The following is a 22,353-nucleotide window of genomic DNA, read 5'->3' on the forward strand; positions in this document are numbered from 1 at the left end:
AGCGGGCGGGCAGAAAGGAAGGAAGGAAGGAAGGAAGGAAGGAAACGAAAGAACAAAGCGTGGTTGCCGTCGCTGCCGAGATGGGGCCGAGCTTGTGGAGCCCCAGGCTCAGGGCACCTTTGAGGATCCCCCACACTCCTCCATTGCAGTGGAGCATGCAGCACCAGCCTGCTGCGGCTGTGTGGTGTTACGGCCAGACCTTGCCCAAGGCCTGGCGCCATCTTGGTGGAGGTCGTGCTTGCACAGCCGGTCCACTCGGTGCCGCCAAGAGGGGTTGCCACCCGCTGCCCCGAGCTGCGCCTTCCCCTCAGCTGCCGTCTCCTCACAGAAGGGGGGAAGCTGTCCTGGGGGAAGGCACTGGGAGGAGGGCAAGCCAAGGGGGTTCGGAAATCCAGGCTTCAAATGTAAGGGACAGCGAAAGAGCTGAAAAAGAAATGACTGGAAAAACAGACGGGATGGCCGCAGGGAGCGGCCCCGTGCGGGAGCAGCCCGAGCCACGGGTGCGCTTATGGGGCGCAGCGCTGGACCAGAGGCCCCTGGCGCTCAAAGGCGCTGCTGACCAAGCGTAATTCTCAAATCAGCCTTCTCAGCCAAATCCCCTGCCATGCTGCGGGCCAGTTCTCCCTGTGTGGATTTACATTTCTCAAGACTGATCTGTCTAAAGAAGGCTTTTCCGGTATAACTTTCAGAGCTGAGGAAAAACAGCTGAAGTAGCCGTAAGGGCTGTATTTCCCAGTCTGCCGCCAGCAGATGGATGATGTATCCGTGGTCCCTCCGGCACTGCCCGCAGCTGGACTGCATGATGAGTCCTCACCCAGCGCGTACCGATTGCTGTGCGTGGAGTGTACAGACTTGCGAGTCTCATCAGATCATGCCCTTAATTTGCATGGCAGAACTGCATTACTTTCCTGCCTGATTCCTCTTCGCAACCACAGATGAGGACGCTGCATTTATCCATTGCCTTGCATAACTTCCATCTGTATTGAGACAGGATACACTTTTGCCTGGAGAGGTGAGTAAGCACAGTGGAGTGTAGGCATGACAATATGGTGGTAGTTGCCATGCTTTTGACCATAAGTACGCGTAGATTCAGTCACTGTGATGATAGCAACCTTTCTCTCGCCTAACACCTACAGTAAAAAGCATCCAAGCGTTCACAGACAATCTATAATGAGTCGATTTGGGAAACCTTTGGGCTTTTGCATTATTCCTTGAGTATCACTTGACTATCTATGGGTGGCATGGATGTAGAAATAATGTTCTCAGTAGCAAATGGGGGAAGTTACGTTATACGACCAAGCTGTGTGATTAGTTATCTAGCAGAAAAACTCAGATGATAACTATTGCTTGAAGGAATTCTGAGGCATTTGTTAAATCCCAATGTGACATATCCCTTTTGTTTAATACCTGCAACTAATTTCATGTTGTAAATCTTTTTTTAAAAAATGGTATGTCAGAACAGCGCTACTCAATACAACAGTAACAGTTTTAATAGAACTCCTACTCCACATTTACAAGTGAGCTGGATTTCAGATGCACAGCAGCTTTGAGACAGCATGTCTCCAAGTTCAAAACATGTTTCTTTCTGTCTCAGTGATGGTTCCTTTTAAAAATTAGTCATGCTGTGTTGCACAGACATGCTAGTGGTTGAGTTGCACAAGAGCAACAGAAAGTTTGAGATTTCAGATCTTTTGCCAGCTGAGACTCCAGGAAGGTTTTACAGGAACGTAACACATGAAAAAGTAGATACACAGAACAGTCACCCTGTGTGTTATCATTGTTATTTTATTGCAGTAACACCCACATGCCCCACCCCAGGTGAAGATTCCAGCGTGTCTGAAACTGTGAATGTAGAAAGACAGTTCCACACATCGGGTTTATAAGCTGTATGTGCTACACAAAGAGGAGAAGAGGAAATATTATCAGTTGTATTCACCAATGCATAATCACTCTTGGAAAAGATCCTGTTTCAGGTTGGTATTCAGTATTTACCTGTGTTTACCAAGTTTACCTATGTAGTCCTGTGAAAACATGCGACTTGCCCAAGATCAGATCTGGCAGGAGGTCCCTGACACAGCTGGGAACTAAACTGTAATCTCTTTACGAGTTCCTGTCCAGCCCTTTTATTGCAAAAACCCAACAGAGATGGATATTATGTTATCCAACACTTCATGATTGCAAGCAAGAATTAGACTAAACCCATCCTCTCAAAAAGTACATCTGTTTCCCCTGAGGAAAAAGAGACGCTCCATATATTATCAATATTGGCATATTTATGGCACACTGTGTAACGTTTCTCATATTGTTTGATTACTTTTTATTCCTTTTGCGACCAGAATAGTTTTATTTAAGCAAAATAAGAGAAAAAAAGTCTTTATAGGAAATTGTTCACTGAGTGATAAAATTACTGAGATCTATTTGCAGAACATACCCTTTGAACCTGGCAGAGAAACTTGTCTCCCTAAAGAACAAGGAGGAAAATGTGCTTCCTAGTTTTGTTTTCTGTACGCTTTGGTGCTTCTATGATTACACTTCAATGATTAGATTTTTTTTTCAGTTTACACCAGTTTAACGGCAGACAATTTGTCCCAGGACTTGACTGCACAAGTGAAAAATATTCTTTATATAAGGTCTCTCTCTTTAATCTTACATTACCAGAAAAGCACTAGAGTTCAGATATCAACACTGACAGGACAAGAATATTTTCTAGTCCACTGTGAGCATCATCTGTAGTAGCAAAGCCAGCATAAGTAGATCGTAATAATAAAGGATACTGACTCTGGGTCTAGAGATTCCAGTTTGACCTTTATGTGTTCTGTTCCTTCAGTGCACCAGAAGCATCATAAAACTTCCATTTAACCTCTTGCTAGACACAAAGGCTAGGGCTTTTCTCACTACACATTTGCAATGAGTAATGGAGATGTTAGTCAACATACTAAATCTTAAGGCACATATGCATTGCCCACTTCTCCCATTTTTCTGAAATCTGTTGATCTTGTTTCGAGCCAAATGATGTATCCTGACGCATGAAGCACACTCTGCACGGTCTACATAATCTCCTTTGCCTGAGGCAGGAGGGTGGAGTGTTTTTATGTGCCCAACCACTAACTGCTGCAGAAATTTCCAAAGTGCTACCCACTTCAGCTTGGGCCTAGGGCTGTGTTTTTGCTGGCTGCAAAGTTCTGAATAATATTTGCTTCTCAGAAAGTGTTCTGACTTGTTTATAGCATGTAAATATATCAAAGGAAGGGCTTTATAGACCAGATTCATAGAGTAAACCAGTTTAGGCTACATCAGAACTTGACCTTAGGAGACAGAGTCTGCTCTCATAATTATGTAAATGGCCAATAAATACTTTGAAGTCACTGGAATTACATCAGCATAAAACTAAAACAAAAGTAAAATTTAATTTTCCTGCCTTGCGTCTGGAGCTTGCTTAGACTTTCCCTCATTTTTTTACTTCGATTTTCCAGGTCTTCTAAAGAAAAACTGACAATTTATTGCAGCTGAGAGGTGCTGCATTTTCCCATTACAAAGGATAACGTAAGAGCCAGCTAAGAGGGGCTTCCTAGTTTTCACTGCTGCATGTGAGAACACCGAAGTGGGTGAGGCGCAGTGCTAATAACAGGGAACAACAGAAGACTGTCTTTATTTTTATGTCTAGTTGTGGGGTTTTCTCTGATACAGTCATGCAAAAATTACAGAGGTGTTTGAAGTCTTTACAAGACTGTAGCAGACAGCGAAAGGAAACAATAAACATACCTTCAGGGTTCTCATTTTTGGTGGAGAACTGATTGATCGTTATTTTAAGAAAATTCAAACCTGTTTAATCTCAGCCCCTTGCCCAAACTAATCTCTGATACAACTTTTGTCATCTATGATGGTCTGAGCGTATTTTTGTGTTAAAGATGCATGGTAGATGTTGCTCTTCTTGAGGAACATGCAACCTTTTGCACAGTAGTATTCACTAAAGGAGAATGTTAAATTGGGCTTGCTTTTATGTCCTGGTTAAAAACTCTTATCTCAGTTTTTAGAACGGCATTGGAGGGGAGTAGTTCTTGGAGGAAGTATGGGTGAAATCTAACTTAGATTGGGTGTGTTCACTTCCATGATCCTTCAGGGTTAATAACAGAGGCTCTTGCAGCTTCTTCAGCCTTTACTGCAGAAAAATCTTGCAGGCTCCTTAGTTAATGACAGAGCAGAATCTTCTCTGAGAGGACAATGAGACATCCCTCAGCCAAGCAGGATCATCATGAACTTAACTGAGGCACAGGGAAGCCAAACTTCAGAAACTGGTAACCTCTGTACCTCTGTTTTCTGTAGCCTCCATCATCAGAGTAGCTACACTAACCAGTAGTCTTCTACTTTTCTCATATCCTTGATATTCAAGCTTAGTTCATGCTGTGTATGCGTAACTCTTAAGTTGCTCTCGATTATCTATGCTACTGAAATTGGTGAAGCTGAAGAAATGGACATAGTTTATTTGCAAGTGCAATGGGGGCAACTACCTGTAGTCTGTAGGCCGTGGGTGGATCCGGTGAGCTAAGCTGGAGTACCAAACAAGTCATCCAGTGAGCAGATAGCCACAGATGGAGATCCGCACCACACCTTCCTCATGGACTCCTGGGAGTCTCACTCTTGCTCTGAGCGTAGACACAAGTGAACCTGTATGTCATCGCTTCAGCAGCATCCCTGGTTTTTGGTTTGTCTTAGAGCACCCAGGCCATTCTGCAGAGCATACCTCCTTCCCTACCGTACTGTAGCATCAGCAGGCAGGATTTAAAAATCCACTTCCTCCCTGTTCTAAAACAACAAATTAGGTCATTTACCTCCATCTACAGAAAGCCATCCAGCTACAAACCTTACAAAGTAAAAAGTTACGAGGTGTTTTCCCAAGGATGAAATACGAATGTGGTGTTCAGGTGATTTTTGCCATCTCTGCATACAGCTGACAATAAAGTCTCATTTGAAGAACTGAGATTTCCAAGTGGCAATGCTGTCAGACACTAGCAATGCTAACATTGTAAGTCAGGCTCGCTGGGCTAAATGCTCTTGGTGAGAGCTGGCTCAAAGCTCTGTCCTGTTTTCCTGGTTATACATTTAATAGCTTATATGACTTTAAGTGTGCTTATTGTCATGGTATGGGGGGTATGTCTGTATATTAAACTTGCAAACAAAGTCACTTGTTTAGTGATGGCTGCCTCTGAAAAATTTGCCAACAGTTGTGAACAGGCACAAAGCACGCTCTAATTTTTTATATAAAAATTTGAAGCAAATTCTGTAGAAGTCCAAAAACTAAGGTGCTGAGTCTCAGAAACTCAATAACAACTTACTAATCAACCTCAACTCTAAAAATGCTCAAACATCAGAAAGGCAACAAGAGTGCCTTCGGTCCTGTTTGCTTCAGCAAGTAAAACATGCAGTGAAACTTTCTGACTTCTCATAGTTTCTCCAGTAAAATATACTGTTTATGCCAGTTATGTCTTATTTCAGAATGGATATTTCAATGTTTTTAAGCTGCGTTGTTTTTGTTACAGTTATTTGCAAAGTAATTCTGGTGCAAATGTTCTGTTTACATTTGTGTCTGAAATAATTGTATGCTGAACCCCTTTCTTTAGATGGGTATACAGAAAGAGTTTTACTAATGAGTGATAGACACTGTAGTATTTTCCTACAGCATCAGTTGATTGAAGTGATTATTCTTATATTCTTTTCACTATTATGTTGCCTTACTGCAGAAGGGCAGCTGTGTGTTTTCTGACCTTTGGACTTAGTCCATGTGACATACGAAGTCAATGAGAAAGATACTGTTGACTAGAAGGGGAGCAGAGCTGGCCTCATGTTCAGTGAGCTATGTAGTGAAATAAGTGAGTTTTTGCAAGGCCTTAAGCTATCTTGATGAATGTTTAGTGGAAGTGCAGCATATGGGGTGAGCTAATAGTATGATTTCGTGTGGTGCTGAGCTACTGGAATTGCAGCTGACTATGTTAGCATAAGTGTTTCGTACTGTGTTTAGTGTCCAACCTGCCTCTCGACACATTAAGGAAACTGGAGTTTGGATGAAGAACATTTGTCTTAAACGGAGTCCAGGAACGCTGAACTGATGCAAAAAAAAAAGAAAGAAAATTCTTTGGTTAACCAGATTAGCAAGTGTTTCTCATGCACTTTAACTGCGGACATTTTCCCATCAGTAGCCCACATAACTTTAAGGTTGTGTACTGGCATCAGTGACCGTCATCACGCATGTCAATAGTCACTGAACAAGCTCTCTGCCAATCTCTCTGATGACAGCCAGGCCATAATATTTCAAGTAACATCGCTGTAACTCAAAATCTCTCAATACGTTGGCAGCTGAAAGCAGAGTTATTCTATTTTTGATCCTTTAAAGTTTAGTGCATTTTTTCCCTGAGTTAATTGCAGGGATTTTATGGGGTAGCATATGCCAGAATAAGCTATTTCATCATTGCTAAATACTTGATGATCACTCAGTGCATGGGTGTGCATTGACAAGTTTTCTCTTGAGAGACTCCACAGGAGTTAGGTCAACAGATAGTTAGGTCACCTACCCCTAAAACCCTGGAGTTTTAAATAACATATGCCCTGCCTCTTCTTGAGTCTGTGAAACAAAGCATGACCAACTTTAAAACAGTCCACACTGATGTCTGGATAGAAAGTCCTATGTGGGATTCTTGTTTTTTCTAGGATCAGCCATGCACTTACAGGTGCAGCCTTTACTTAATCATGTGTGACAGATGCGTACAAATAGTGATGAAGAACATTGTAATCTGCTCCATGCAATTTATTTTTTTTGGTGACGGTATCTTTATTTTCCATTTCAGCAAGGAATTCTCAGTCAGAATTTATTTTGCCTTAAAAAAGGATTCTCACTTTCCAAAATGAAACGTGGAAGCTGTTGAGCTGTCTCTGGTCTAACATTTCCTTATCTTAAGCTTTTCTCTCAAAACTAAGGAAACACGCTCTCTCAACAACATCACTATAATGCAGGAACTAGGATTGCCACCTGTATGGAAACTGATACTTTGCAGTACCGGTTAGTGTGCTGAGCCATAACTGCTGATTTTCTAAAGATATATTTTGAAGAACAAAGTAAGGGAAACAGGCAGAGACTGGAAATGATAAAGAGGAATCTCTTCTCCAGAAAGTATATCTGTGCCAGTACCTGTTACTGGAAGGTCTTGGTGCTTTGTTGTTGTCCTGCAAGAGCTTCGGGTTCCACTCAGAGCAAACAACTGTCCCCACCAGTCCCCACCTTCTCAGTTATACTGTTGATCTTACCTTGCAGGTGAGAAGCATACATGTGTCTCAAATGCCAACAGAAGTGAGACAGTGAAAGCTGGTGCTGGCCTGCAGCTCTGGGTTCACTTTGTAGCGCTGCTGGGAAATCTGCAAATGAAAGTACTGCCCTATTGGCATAGTGCTGCAGGCAGTGTTCCTCAGTACTGCCTACCTGATTTTCCCAGATATAGTATGGATTTTCGGTGGTCGAGGCTGCTCTGTAATTATGACACCAAACAACCAACCTGAGGTACAGCTGTCTGGGAAGTCCATCAGTGAATGCAGAAGTTGAGGTGAAGACTTCAACAAGTTAAAAAAACTCACACATTTTCCTTTTGTCGTGAATATGAGTCCGTCAAAGATACATGGCCCTGCATCTTGCCAAATTTCAGATGGAGGACTGCACAGTGAAGTCATTCATAGACTTGGGTGCGTCCCCAGGAGCGTAAGAGCAGTAGCACTAAAGGAAGAGGAAGGACAACATAATAAGGGTGTTGCTTGTGTATGTATCTTACACAGAAATATCTTCCTTTTCTAAGGAAACCTAGGTGCAGGAATCATCCTCGGAGGTATGAGGGAGAAGTTGCAGTGACCGATATTCCAAATGTTGAGGATGGAAACCCACACCTCAAAGTCCCTCTCTAATACACTCTTTTACTGCTATTAATTATTGCTGCACTTATTTTTGAAAGAGCAAAAACACATGGGCCAATTTCATCTTTGGCATGGCTGATTTCATTGGAATTGATGATTTTATGTAAGCAATGGATTTAATTTAATTAATTTGTAAGCATATTTTAATCTGCATAATTTGGGTGAAAGAAAGGGAGGAGAAGTCGGATAAGATGAAATGCTGCTGTATTTTCTTCATGGGAGTAAGCTAAATGGAAGATGCAGTTCTTTCCAGAAATCTGTAACAAACAAATAACCTCAAAGAGTTTATTTATTAAGAGTTATTATTATTATATTTTCCTGTGTCAATCTTATGCTTTTCCTGCCTTTTTTCATCTGTTTCTGACCATGTGTAATATTCAGTTTTTAATGCGATCCTCCATCTGGTACATTGTTCCTGTCTCATCAGTTTTGCAGGCAGATAGCTAAAATGGTAAATAATATCCTCACCTATTCCTTTGAGCTTGGTACTCTGAGACGAAGATCCAACCACAGCGATCCACTAATTCGCTACTGAAATGGACTCTTTTTAGAGTTCGAAGATCCAACCACAGCGATCCACTAATTCGTTACTGAAATGGACTCTTTTTAGAGTTAACTAACTCTAAAACTCACTCCGTGCAGAAGCCACCATTCAAATAGTACTGAGCATCCTTCCTTTTACTCAGGAAGGACTTACCTGGTCACATTGTATCTTGCTCCCCATGCGGTTTGGAATTCCCCTCATTTCCAACCTACTTCAGTGTGCTTTGATCCTATCAAGGCCATTACTGGACTATATGTTGCTGCAGTCTTAAGATTGCCTTTCCATTGCGTATTTTCATGTCCCATTTCCATGTTTTCATTCGTGTCCCACAAATGCAGCCATGGTCGAATTGATGCTGTAAATGATTAAACTGCAGCTGAGTGTTCATCATCTCAGGCAGAAAAATCCTAGGAGGTGGTCACCAATTCAGGAAGCTCTTGCACAAAGTGATTGGTATGTGTTCAAGTCAGAACACATAGAATATATTTCGCAAATGAATGTTGACTGTGTTTTCCCACTACCTACCCATTTTCTGTCTTTGACTTCTTCATATGAAAGAGTAATTCATAGCATATTTATCAAAACAACCTTTTTAAACCGCAGTTCCAGGGTAAAGCATTAAAAAAATTACATTGAAAGGGCACACCCAGAGTAGTAGTCTCTCTAATTCTTTAAATTAGTTTGCAGTTATCAATAACAATCCCTTGAATTCTTGACACAGAAATATACTGTGAATAGTTCACATGCACACAAATATACAACAAACCATCTCTTGTATTTGAACATGTACTTGTTTATTAACAAGTCTTTTATGTGATGGGAGCTGTACATCCCAACCGTTTATTGTCCTGGCTTCTTTTTTTTTGCTAGTTTGTTACTTTGCAGTTGCCCAGGCACTGAATGTTTGTTTTAGCAAAAGCTGAATGATTCCACTGACACTGCAAATAGCTACAGTAAAGAACAGAAGTAGAAACATGCCATTCTAATGGCCTCCTTAACACCAACCCAGCCACAGTTCACTGCTCTCCCTTGTGTGAGCTGATTGCTCCTGACTCTTCCTGGCAGTTGCTTAGTCTCTGTTTCCGTTCTTCTCTTCTGACTTGGTGTCTATCTTCCAAAGGTTTTGTTATAATATTTTATGTGCATGTATCAGCTTGTTGATTTATGTTTTGCTGTGATTGCATATTCTTGACATGCACTAGCTACTGCAGGTTCTGTTCTCTCACGTTTTGAGTACTCAGGTGGAGAGGATTGTACCTCTTATTGATGAGATGGGGATATAGGAGCGTATCAGCAGCTCAATCAACAGTAGGTTTTGGACATGCCTGTTTATTGGCAAAAGGAATTGCTTCTAGACGTATTAAGAACACCAGTTCAGTTTCCAATGCATGTTGTTTGTGTCCGCACTGTTAAGTAAATACTTAATGATACTGAAACTTAAAACACTGCCTGCTGGTCAGGCGAGTGAGCTTCAGAGCATTTTGACACTGCTTATTCTTCACCAGCAAAATATGGTAGTTTTTACCTGCAGTTACGAGTTTAAAAACATTTGCAAAATTGTCAAATCATTGTTATCAAACCAGTAATTAACTGAGTGTCATGCAATTAAAGTAGACCAGCATGTGTTTGACAGCCTTAGGCAATGCTGGGAATGAAGTTCTCAGTTCAGCACAATACTTAAACGTGTGTACTTTAAGCATGTGAGTAGTCCCCATGAAAGCTAATGGCAGTTCTCCGTGATCAGAAGTCAAGAAAATTCAGTGTCTGAGAAAAGCTGCAGGAACAGGAACAGGGAAAGCCTACTTAACTGATGAAAACACTAATGGGGTGCATGACAACAGCATTCAAATGCATAAAAGGCAGCCGCAAAAAGGAATGTGATAAATTATTCTACAGTGGGAATGGAAGAGAAGAAGTGATCCTCCGTTGAAGCAAGAGATACTTGTTTTGGAAGTTCAAAAGATTTAACAGCAAGTATAGTGAGAGGCTGAACCAGATTGCCTAGGCAGGCTGTGAAACCTCTGTTGCTGGTAATTTTTAAAAGCCTTTTTAAGATTAAGGTGGAGCTGGGTCTTAGGCAGAGAGATGGACTAGATAACTACTTGAAGGTGTTTTCAGCCTTGTTTTCCACAGTTGCATAATTTTGTGTGCTTCAGATTACACATATACATAAAAATGAATATATAAAGACTCTCACAGAGTTTATCCATATAGGTTTAGGGCAATATTATTCCATCAGAAGGGGGAGCAGTGGATCGGAGTTCTCGTGCTCTCTCTCAGTACCTCATCTTGAGAAGAGAAACTGGATTCGGTGGATTCAGTTTAGATGAGAAACTGGCTTCAGTGAACTGAGTGTACCTAAGTCCGATTATACAAGCACTTGCTAGTGAGGGTCCTTCACTTATTTTAGATCACCACCTATACTGTGTTAGTTCTGTGAGTTGTTATCTCACAGAAGTATTTTCCTAGTACAGATTTCTAATACTTTGGGGGCCAAATACTTTGTTCTGAACGCTTTAATCTATTCTGGAAACTAAAAACATCTTAAGTTATTGAGGTTACGGAGCCTTCAGCTGACAATTTTAATTATGGATGCTATTAAAGTAGAAGCCAAAGAGCAGTTTCTTTGCAGGCACTGGGTAAGCGATGCAGCCACCATAACACACATCTGGCGACCCTGCGATAGCAATAAATATGCCCAGAAAGATCCATCTCAGCAGGAACATCTGAAATCCATAACATATGGTGTGAGGATGAGCATAAGGTGCCTTGATTTTGATAAGAGAAAGCTGCGTGTTATCACAGGTCTTACAAGCTGAATTTCTGATGGTATCAAATTAATGCAAATCTGAATCACTCTGAAATGAAAAGTTTGAATAATAACTAAGTTTCCAGCCAGTCAGTTTCCTGAGAAGGAGTGGTGCCCAAGAGGCCTGCCTTTTGGGAAAGGCAATACTTTTGTCCTTTGGGTGAGAAAGTGGATTTTCAAGCTGAGACATGCAAATAGAGATGGGCAGGTTCAGACCCAAGTCAGAAAACTCCCAGAGACTAGGAACAGAGGCTACTTAAGTGGCTTGGATCCAAGTTTTGAGTGTTAACTTGCATGCCAACATCTTATTCAGATCTATTTCTAAAAACCGTCTCCTAGTCTGAAGTCAGTGCTTAAGCCCTTGTACAAGCAACATACTGAAAGTAAAACTCCCCTTTTTCCCCCATGGTTTCCCTCCATCAGCTGAGCAACTAGCACGCGGTGTGTACACGCTGGCCTTCGTAACACCATTTCTCTTTTTACTTCTGCCTTTAAATACCTGCTTGGCACTAATTTCAAACCGGAAGACAGCCAGTTTTTAAAATGAGATCCTCTTGCAGGCAGCGTTTTGCGAAGGAGGTAATAGAGCTGCTACATGGCCATTATTGGAGAGAGCGAGGAGTGAAGGAGTATCCCTTGGCCAAGGAGCCAGATTATATAGAGGCTTTCCTGGTAGCGCCAGCTAATCCTCATGATCCTTTTCTGCATATTCCTTGTTTATGTCTTTGTTGTTTTACTCATTCCCCCCGACTATTTGTATTCAGCGTTTATAAAAATGGTGAGCTGTTCCAGGAGCAATCCCATTGTGCAAGGCAGTGTGATCCCCACTTAGGAGCATTTTTACCTTGTAACCATCAAGATAAATATGTGAAAGAAGTTAGCAGGTAATATGAGGAGGCATTCCTCACCTGCTAACTGGCGCCTCATGTTACCTGGCATACTGGGGCCAGACTCTTCTCCGTGGTGCCCAGTGACAGGACAAGAGGCAGTGGGCAGAAACTGAAACACAGGAAGTTCCATCTGAACCTGAGGAAAAACTTCTTTTCTGTGAGGGTGACTGAGCAGGTGACTGGGTGACAGGTTGCCTAGAGAGTGGAGTCTTCTTTGCTGGAGGTATTCAAAACCCTCCTGGACGCGATCCTGGGCAATGTACTCTAGAGAACATTGCTTGAGCAGGGAGGTTGGACTAGATGATCTCCAGAGGTCCCTTCCAGCCTCAACCATTCTGTGATTCTGTGATTCCTGCCTAGCTCAGAGCAAATTGAGTCCTGCTGAAAACAAAACAACTTTGCAGCCAGCTCTGGCTTATAGGAGAGCTGGCCCCACAGTTGTCCCCTTAACATTTTTATTTCTATTGTATCAGTGGGTTGCAGATCAGTTAGATGAGCTGTGGTAGATGCAGCAACTTAGGCTCCTGAATCCTAACTATGCCTTAACCATAAGGCTATAATACATGACAGAGCTGTGTGATTACTGCAGACATCATTATCATTACACTAATACACATGGGTAGATGTTCCACAAACTGCAATGTTCTTTTTAAGAAGAAACAAATAATATTGAAGGACCATAGACCAGCACTGGTCTGTTCTGTTTTCTTCTGGGTCACAAATCTTCTCTTTGTTTACCCTTCAACAGACAGATTTTAGTTGGAATCACCGTATCATTTGTGGTTTTGTAAGGCGAAGGTGTGTCTGGCTAGAGATTTGCTTGCAGAAGCATTATCTCTAATGAAAGGTGAGAGGCTTGGAGGGGTGTGGGAGAATGGAAGCATAAAGAAAATAACCACAAACTGTGCTGAATACTACTATTAAGCCACATAACAAGAAAGCTAAAAACTAAAATAGGTTCAAGGTTAAAGAACAGCATAAAACAGACTAAAAAACACTTGTTGATGAGCTGCCAGCTTTGAATTTCAGCTGCTATAGTATTGTTCAAGTATTTACTCTTACTCTGTTGATAAATGGTGCAATTCTGACTACTCTGTAACTGCAGCCACAGTTTTCAGCTTCTAGTTCTGCTGATAATTAACTTAGAGGCATGGCAAAAAAAGAATGTATAGGGACTGGCCCATTTTAACCCTCACATCTATTTTTTCAAAGTGGTTTCTGAGAAAAAGCATGGAGTCTTATGTTTGCTGGGACTGTTCAGCACTGTGGGCCCAGTCTGTAGTTCTTATGCAGAAAGTCTGCTTCCATGGGAATGCTTGTATGGTCAGGAACTCTGCGCTAGGGTGGCAGGTGTGAAATTTGGTTAGGGTTGCTGAAGTAATGACATGTCAAAATAGAAAGAAATCCACAAATGTTATAATTAATTTCAGCAGAACAAGATACAGATGAAAGGCACTGTAAAAAAGATAAATAATTATTATTTATAAAAATTATTACACGATAACAAAAATTGAGAAGGATGGACCTTGTACAAAGGAGAAAGGGAAACGTTAGCGCATTTTCTATACCGTGGTGGTGCAAAGTATCTTTCCCTGGGAAAAGTATTTTACAAGCTTATCAAGAGCTCTTCAGCCAGAATTTAACATTTATTGTAAGTCCGACTTAATTTTTAGAACTTAAGGTAAGCTCTTTGGCTTTAAACTTGAGGTGAGTTCAAGCCGTAACGATCATATTCTTCCCAGATGAAAGTTTCCAAAAGTTTTTGATCAGAGGTTTTGGCACAGCTCACTATAGAGCTATGATTCAGTCTTTAATTTTTTGTTAGAGGCTCTTCTTACTAGTCAGAAGAGCTTCCCTACAACTGGTATATTTCTGGTGTGTATTTTGAAGACTTTTTAAAATTATTGTAAACAGTTACCTGAAATATCCCAAAACACCCCACACTTAAAAATAAACCTGCGGATGACCTGATGTAGTTCTAGGGAAAATAGTACTACTTAACACGTTGCCAGGTGAAACACTTGCCTGGGCCTTGGCTCCGGCAGCATGTAAAACTTGCAGCTGTACCATCTTACCTAGGGTACATAAGTCGAGCAGAACTGAGGTGGTTTGCTTTTGGCCAAGATCTGTAAGAAGCTTCCCAGTGTGGCAGGAAGTTGGATCACAGTTTCAGTCTGTGTCAATTTTCTCATGAACGAAGCATATACATTACCACATGGATAACTGCCACAGAGTGGGCAGCACGTTGTAGATACTTCCCGCTCTCCAAACACTTGCGATGACCAAGCCGGAAAAAATAAAGACTACTGTACTTTCTGCAAAGCTGATAGTAAGGTGTCTTTTTGCAAGCAATGAATTCATTTTAAAGGTCAGGAGAAAAATATATTCTAGACAAAGATGCCTATAACATCCTCTATTGAAATAGATCTTAGCAGACCCTGACTCACCTTCAAATCTGCTGATTGGTATAACTCTTTTATTACCTGTTCCTGATGTGTAGTTGTAGAGTAAAGGATTGTTTAGCACGCTACTGCCATAACATTTGGAGCTCTTAATACTGACTACGGATTGCTTAAAAATAACTGACTTTGGGTATTCTATACAGTGCTTCTGTCATCTGTATTTGAAGTCTGACATGCATTCATTCAGTTCATCCACATAGTTGCATTTCCTAAGAAGTTAGCTGATGGATTTGAAATGGCCTAAGATTGGAGGTTGTCATCATACGACTTAAAGATTTTACACAAGTAGGAAGAGGAAGTACTGTTCCAGTACACAAATGCTTTGGGTCCTGTGACCAAATCCGTCACTGTCTGATTTGATGTCTTCCATCAAGAACCTTTCTTCCCTCTATTAAGGACAAAAACATTTATCCTGCTTTCAGATCTATAGATCAAAGCTTCTGTGGATGCACTGTTGAACTTGGGGCATGAACTTTTGGATCGTATTGCTTTAAAAACCTACAATCTAAGTTTCCTTGTTATTCCAGGTGCAGTAAAAATAAAGTATTTTTCTTACCGTTTCACATACTCTCCCAGCAACCTTGCCGTTAGCCCTGTGTGAAGTATAGAATATAGCAACTTCGGAGGTTTCTTAGGCCTGCATAGCCTCTGTGCCCACTTAAACAGCGTTTCAGAAAAGTACTTTAAGACTGTTTTATCAGTGTTTTATTCTGGATCCAGCTTTTTGTTGGTGCTATAAACTGCATGCCTGTTATCTGTAATTTTTCAGTTCTTCATTTTATCAGTAGTTACCAAGCTGAAGGGATTATGATTTTCTTCTAGAAGGACTTGTGAGTGTGTGATCTCTTCCCTCAATTCATGTCCAGGAAAGTCCAAAGCCATCTTTAAATGCTATAGGTGGTTTTGTAATTCTTTTATGTATTGCTGAGATTTCTGTTTGTTTGAGTTTAAAAAAAAGTGTCAATCGTATTCTAAAGAAACACATTTTCAAACTAGAATTGTATCCAGAGTCTTGTCTGTGGAATACCTGACAGTTTTAGGTAAAAGAATTTTACTTCTATCAGGAATAAATGCTTATCATAAGCGATAAAATTCACTTCCATGGAAGAGTGTCAAAACCAGCGTTATGCACGCTTACCCCCTCAGTGTGGATCTGATGTTGTATTTGCTTTCCTCATGGGAGTAAATGTCTTTCCAACAGAGATAAATAAGGATAGTGATCTTTTGTTTGAAAAAATAGTCAAGAAATGTAAAAATCTCAACCCGTGCAAATTAAAGCTTCGTCTATGAAATCAAGGAATAGAAACTCATCAGTTTGACTCATCAGTCAAATGAGCAGTCACATTTTACAAATAAAGAGTAGCTTAAGACACAGCTGAAGTGAACAGAACAGAGAAAGGTGCTAAATTTCTCTTCAGTACAGTAGTTAACTCTGCTAACAATCATGTGAATTGAAATAACACCTCTCCTGTGACCTCAAAATCAGGAATTAATTAAGTAACTTCTGTAACACCCTGTTAGGAAGAGAAGATGAAATTAAGATTTATGAAAGAAGTGGGAAGAGGACAGTGTACATCTATGTGTTGAAGAGGATACTCAGCAGTTCTTGAAGAAGGAAGAGAGAAAAAAGTGATAGAGCCATAATTATGTAACACAGGGGAATGTTCCTGAAGAGGATGCAAATGTAAAGAAGCGTTCTTAGCTCTTCATGAGAGTAACTCATTCTTTATGTCGGTTGTTTCTACAGTGTGAGACAGAAGGGTCTCCAAGGCAGTCTCCAGTCTCAATACTGAGATCATGTATGAAGTTTCCAGCTGCCACATGAGGTACGTTCTGGAGAATGACTCTACCAAGAGTCTCATGTCCAATCTTGTGCTCCCAGTGCTGCAGGAGATCAGCAGTCTTCTACCCATGTATATTGGGTAATAATATTTTATGCCTCTGGAATGTATCTTTTAATAAAGGAATGCCATTTAAATTAGGGCTTTGCAAGCCTGTACATGGCAGGTGAGGCTCTGTGCCCCAGGAAAAGCAGGTGCAGCAAGGCAGAGGCCAGGAAGAGAGATTCAAGCCTTTCTGAGAAGCAGTTCAACAAATAAATAGAACTAGGAAGAAAATCTGTTTCACGTGCCCCCTAGTCTGCAAGCAGTTAAAGCAAGTGGTACAGTCTCACATTCGGAGCCAAAGTAAGATCCGGACTTGCTCCATTATAGTCAGTGGTGTCATCAACAGAAACAAGTGCACAATCCAGCCTTACACTAGTGGACGCCAAGCTCCTCTTGCTTTAAAACTCTTTTTCAATGTTCATGTAAGCGTGAGTTTGCCAGTTATTGATTTATGTTTGTGAAGCACCCAAGAGAACAAGAAGCTGACATAGGCTGAAATGTGGATTTCCCTGATAATAGCAGTAAATACTGGGCTCACAACAGAGCGTGTTCCCTTAGAGGGAATGCATTAATGGCCCAGCCGGGACTTTTCATTCTATTATTTACTTTGGCAGTAAAAAATGAGCACCACCCTGAAATATGAGTGCTTGACAGCCTAATCACAGGAAATACCCTTCTAGAGGAGAAGGTGTTGTTGCTGTATAAATTAACAAGGACCATCTCTGGAACAGAAATTTTGCTGAATTTTCAGTTGTCCATGAATTTTCAGTTGTCCATGTTCATTTTCAGAGCCAGAAAATATGCTGAATGGCCTTGATCTTCATCATCTGTGTACCATTGGGTTAGTCAAAACTTTCCAAGATAGGCAGAGCACAGCTATTCTAAAATGTTTCTCTACTTTTTTTTCCCCAGAAACATTGCTTGCTAAACTTGACATTTTCCCCAGAAAGGAATTACTTTCAATGAAACATTTTCTCAAAGCATTGTCAGCTCGGGATAGACTGTCTGATCATAGGGTTAGAGAGAACTGTGAAAATCCCAAGTTTAAATCACTATACAGGTGTTTCAGAGAAAGGACTTCAGCCAGATCTTGCACATTCCAAGTGAATGTATTCAGCTCTGGGCTGGCCCACTCTTGCTTGCACAAAAAATTGTGATATCTTGATTTCAATCTGATATATTTCAGACTATTGGGAGGCTTTTACCCTTTTAATATTAGCCATTATATTAACCAGCAAATCTTCTGTGATGACCAGAGAGGAGCACATCCACAAGTTCATATTGCAGCAGAACTCTAATTCAGGTGGTTTTGGGGGTTCTTCTCGATTTTTCATCATCCTCCCTAGACTTCTCCAACCTTGTGTTTAGGCTAACACGTAGCTAACCTCATTTTTGATACTAGGGAAAAAGCGTTTAGGAAATAACAGCATAATAGTGCCCAGTACAGGCCCCTTATAAAGCATAGATAGTGCTAGACAATATCTGCTACACATCACTTGATCTCAGTGCAAGTTCTCCAGAGTTCGAATCTGAGGACAGAAACTCAAGACAGCTGTGTTCCTACACTTAAATCTCAGCTATGTAGGCCTGGCAGAACTGAGTAAAGAATCAAGCCTCATGATTGTACATGACATGTATGTTTTTAAAATGCTTCTATTTGACTTTTAAATAAGTGGAAATACCGATATAACAGTTTTGTGCTTTCATCTTCCCTTTACTATAAAGAGTGATGCTTGAAAAATGTCCCATGTGAATAATGCCCAAGTGTGACCACGATTCAGGTCTGGAAAATCAATTTAGTTGCACTCATCATTTCATTTTAGGCTGTACCTACCTCTTGTAGGGGTGATTATCTGCGTAGAACCAGACTATGGCCTGAAGAAGTTAGTAAAGGTGATTCAGAAATGGAATGTATTTAAACAAACGTTTATGGAAGAAATTAATGTATTTTTTAACTCGATGATACTCATTGGGAGTATCAAGTTCATTTTAAGTGATAAAAATCAGAATTAAATGTTGGAAAATGTTCTAAAGAGTTTTGAAATTTTCTTATTTAGAAGACATACATATTGAGAAAACACATATTCTGAAAATGTCCCCTTAATTAAATGGAAAAAAGAGGAACGAGTAAAAAGAAAAATTCCCACTTTTTGTAATTTTAAAATTCTATTGCAAACAAAAATACTTTTTCTTGTAGACTAAAAATTTTTGTTTCATTTATGCTGGTGGGGAGAATGACATTGATGGAGAATTTTCAACCAGCTAGTGATTTTGTTCCATCATCTATTTCCTGTATTGTAAAGAATTCAGAGAATTTCTTGGTTCTAGATCTGTCTTCTTCCCTTCTCCTAGCTGCCGTATACCCTTGAGGAAAAACCCACCTTTCTGTGAACCCCACAAAATCTGGAATAACTTCACTGAAGCACAAAACAGTTTGGCCCATTGTATTCAATGTCTTCTTATTTCCTAATAGAAACTTACAGAAAACCCAGTTTTATGATCAACATGCGCAATGTCTTTGTTTTTCCTAAAATGACAGGCGTGCATGCCACCTAAATGTGGCAGGGTAAAGTTCTGTGTTAATAAAATAGGCTGAGTCTGAATCATCATTCACTGATGTACCCTGAATCCAAAATCACTAGGTACCTTTCATGTGTTAGGAAAGATCCCTGCAGAAGGGATTGAATCTAATATACTTGACATGTTTTCTCTGATCTGATACAACAGTTTTCAACCCTTTTCAACTTGCAGACTTGCTAAGAGTTTTCTAAAAATTTAGAAACTAAAGTTTTTAAAACTAAAAATTTTCCAAGGTGGAAATCTCTGTATTGTAAACTTAAATCAATTGACAATAGGCTACTTTTACTAGCCATTCAAAGATTCCTCAGAAGATCTGTGTTCAATAAAATATATTTCATCCAGAATGGGCCCATAATTGTCAAGGTTACAAAATAGGAAAAAAAAAATACATTGAAAACACATTAAAAATCCCCTTAGATCTCAGTTCTGTTATTTTCCCGGATGATCATTTGCTTCTATGCTAAACCAAATCTCTGATAATTCAATCATGTTTTCTTAGCAACCTGTAAAGTTATATAATTCATAAACATGTTAGGAAACTTGTCTGTTCTGCCTGCTCCTGGTGCTGGGGATCCACTGCCCCAGATCAAGACCTCTGCTGTCTGGGAATGTGATGAGAGAGGCTGTGTGTGGCACTGTTTCGACTGAGTCTCTGAAGTAGCTCACTTTTTCTGTTGCATCTGGCAGGGACATAGAGGGTCCAAGTATACTGCAGGCACTACCTCAAGACTGAGCTTAAGCTTGCCAAATCCATTAATTTGCACACTTTTGCTCCACATATTTGGTTTTGCCTTGGCCTAGGAAACTCGTAGTTTGGGCTCATCATGTCCACACTGCACTCAGAACAAGCCAAGGTCTGGAGAAGATACTTTGCGAAACCCCTTGTATATTGGTTGGAAAGCCTAGGAATGGCTGCTGGGCCTTTTGGGGTGTTTGGCAGTTTGTGGTACGTGCTTATATTTAGCTATACATGCTAGATCCATCTGGGCTGCATGAGCAAAGGAGTGATGGCCACTGCTGATGCTCTGAGCCTACCCCAGGTTGCTCTGGAGCTCAGCTAATACTCTCTCTTAGCACAAGTTTGTCTGTCAACAGTGTGGACGATGAGAAAATCTATTCTTGAAAGCAGTGTTAGGTCGTGACAATGTAGATATGGCTAGAGAGCTTGGGAATGGGGTACAGAAGATATACCCAAAACAGTATAGAGTCAGTAGTATAGAGTCAGTCGCTATTCATATGTCCCTGCAGCAGTGGTAGCACTTGTGGTGCTTTCTTCACTTACTACCCCTGCAGACATCCCCAGTGCATGACCGGTTTCCTTGGGTTGAGCTCTGGGCTTTATGTACAGCCTTGTGTACTTCCTTTGTTCAGAGTTTAATTTCATTCTCTGTACCCACATGGTTTCAAGAGGTGTTGCTGGACTAAAGAATATGCAAACTCACTTGAGTGACAAATGATCAATGGGACTTTTATTCCTGAAAATCCTATCTGGGCTGTGAAATAACCTGTGCTCCAAAAAAATGGCCGTTTGAAACTTAGAAGGGAAAAGGACATGGAGGGCAGGAATGCTATAGAGCTGGAGAAGGGGAGGGAAAAAGAAAACTGCTACTGGATGATGCTCTTCAGTTGATTTCTAGGTTCTGTGGAATAAAGCTCAGTCTTACTCTCCCCTGCATTTCCCATCCAGCTAATGAGAATCCCTCTCCCCATGTAGGAGGAGGTGAGTTGCTGCAAGCTGCAGTTGAGCCTGGCAGAGATTTTCCATCAGGACCTTTTTGTCAATGTGGGATTTGAATCTTCTCCTGGGATGGCAGCCAGAAGTCATCTGTATTCATCAGCACTCAACATTTGCTGGGGCAGACCTCTAAGATAAGTGTTGTCTTCAGCTTTTGTCCTGTGTGCACTGTTCCCCTGCATATTCTCCCTGTGCTGTTGTTTTTCTTTAATGGCACTTAGACTTGCAGGCTTTCGACTGACAGCTGGTAGAACTGGTTGAATTGTTTGTTTGAAATACTAATTGCTTGGAACTTCGACCATGGGTATGGCTGGTGAGCAATTTACAAATGAAATCTTGTTTTCTTGTTTTCTTTCTCCCAGAAAGGTTTTTTTCAGGCTGCCAGTTCTTTGTAAACAGTTTGCTTTGACTTTTCTCCGTTATTTTTATTGGCAGCACCACAGCCAGGTCATCTGGCATTGGTTCTGTCCCTTTGCTCTCTGGCTAACTGAAACATTTGACATGGGATGTTAGCAAATCATGCATTTTCTGGCGCATAGTTTTGGAGTAAAAAGGGCCAGTGCTAAAACTGACTCTGTTTTAAGGATTCACAGGTGGGTTTGCAAGCAGTCAGCAGTTTTCGAAATGCTGAGGGATAGGGAATTATTTGACCCTATGAAGCAAACTTTGCACTCTTAAATAAAACACTCAAGGACTGGTTCCTTAGTCTTTGCCCAAGCTTACTGGGCAGTGTGTAGATGGTGAGTAACTAGCAGCGCTAGATAAAAGACTCAATCCAGTTCATAGCTGTGCTGCCACATGCAGAGGATGTTGCAGGCAACTCTTATCTACAGGACAAAGTGAAAAGAATTACTCATTAATCCAGCACTAGGAAAGAGAGGAGTGTCACAGATGAAAGTTACTTAATATAAACCCACGTATCCCTCAGAGCAGCAGCAACCAGTCCATCTGCTTCACGGCTGCATTCCCTGGCAGACGCTGAGTTTTGCTGGACGGCTGTGGTAGCTCCCTAATTGCCATGGGTGAGGTAGGAAGCAGAGCAAGAGAGAGAGAGGACAGCATGTGACCATTGAAGAGAAGACTGTTAACATCCCAGCCTCAGTGCCCTCTGCGGTGATCTGAGGTGGGTGGTAACTCTTGGCTCTGACCACCAACTTCTTCTGCACAGCCTGACCTGTACCAGGGTGGAAAATGTTCCCAAGCACTGATGCACAGAAAAAGCTGCATGGAGAATGAGGGGACTTTAAGAGGTCACAGATGCGTTTTCTTTGTATTTATCGGTAACCAAAACTTGCCCCAAACACAGAATGCAGAATGCAGCACATCCTTCCCCACCTAGGAATACGCAGGGCTGGACTGCTTGCTCCTAACTATTAGGCAGTTGCATTGCAGTACACCCGATAGTCATCATGGCCCTACTGTCTATGTGCACAGGCTTGTCTCTGGGCAGAGTTAGACAGCTGCCTGTGGTAGCAGACTGCCAGGGACCATAGAGCA

The 22,353-nt window shown here is 41.1% G+C and overlaps 1 long non-coding RNA gene across 1 annotated transcript; it reads left to right on the forward strand.

Annotated features, from left to right (window-relative positions):
• Window positions 1-27: 27 nt before the first annotated feature.
• Window positions 28-20,984, forward strand: LOC138067887 (uncharacterized). Its single transcript, XR_011142323.1, has 4 exons — window positions 28-1,012; window positions 1,795-1,973; window positions 16,403-16,481; window positions 20,836-20,984. It is a non-coding gene; the product is annotated as an uncharacterized lncRNA (long non-coding RNA).
• Window positions 20,985-22,353: the final 1,369 nt, after the last annotated feature.

The sequence above is a fragment of the Struthio camelus genome, chromosome 7, assembly GCF_040807025.1.
Source record: "Struthio camelus isolate bStrCam1 chromosome 7, bStrCam1.hap1, whole genome shotgun sequence".
NCBI lineage: Eukaryota > Metazoa > Chordata > Aves > Struthioniformes > Struthionidae > Struthio > Struthio camelus.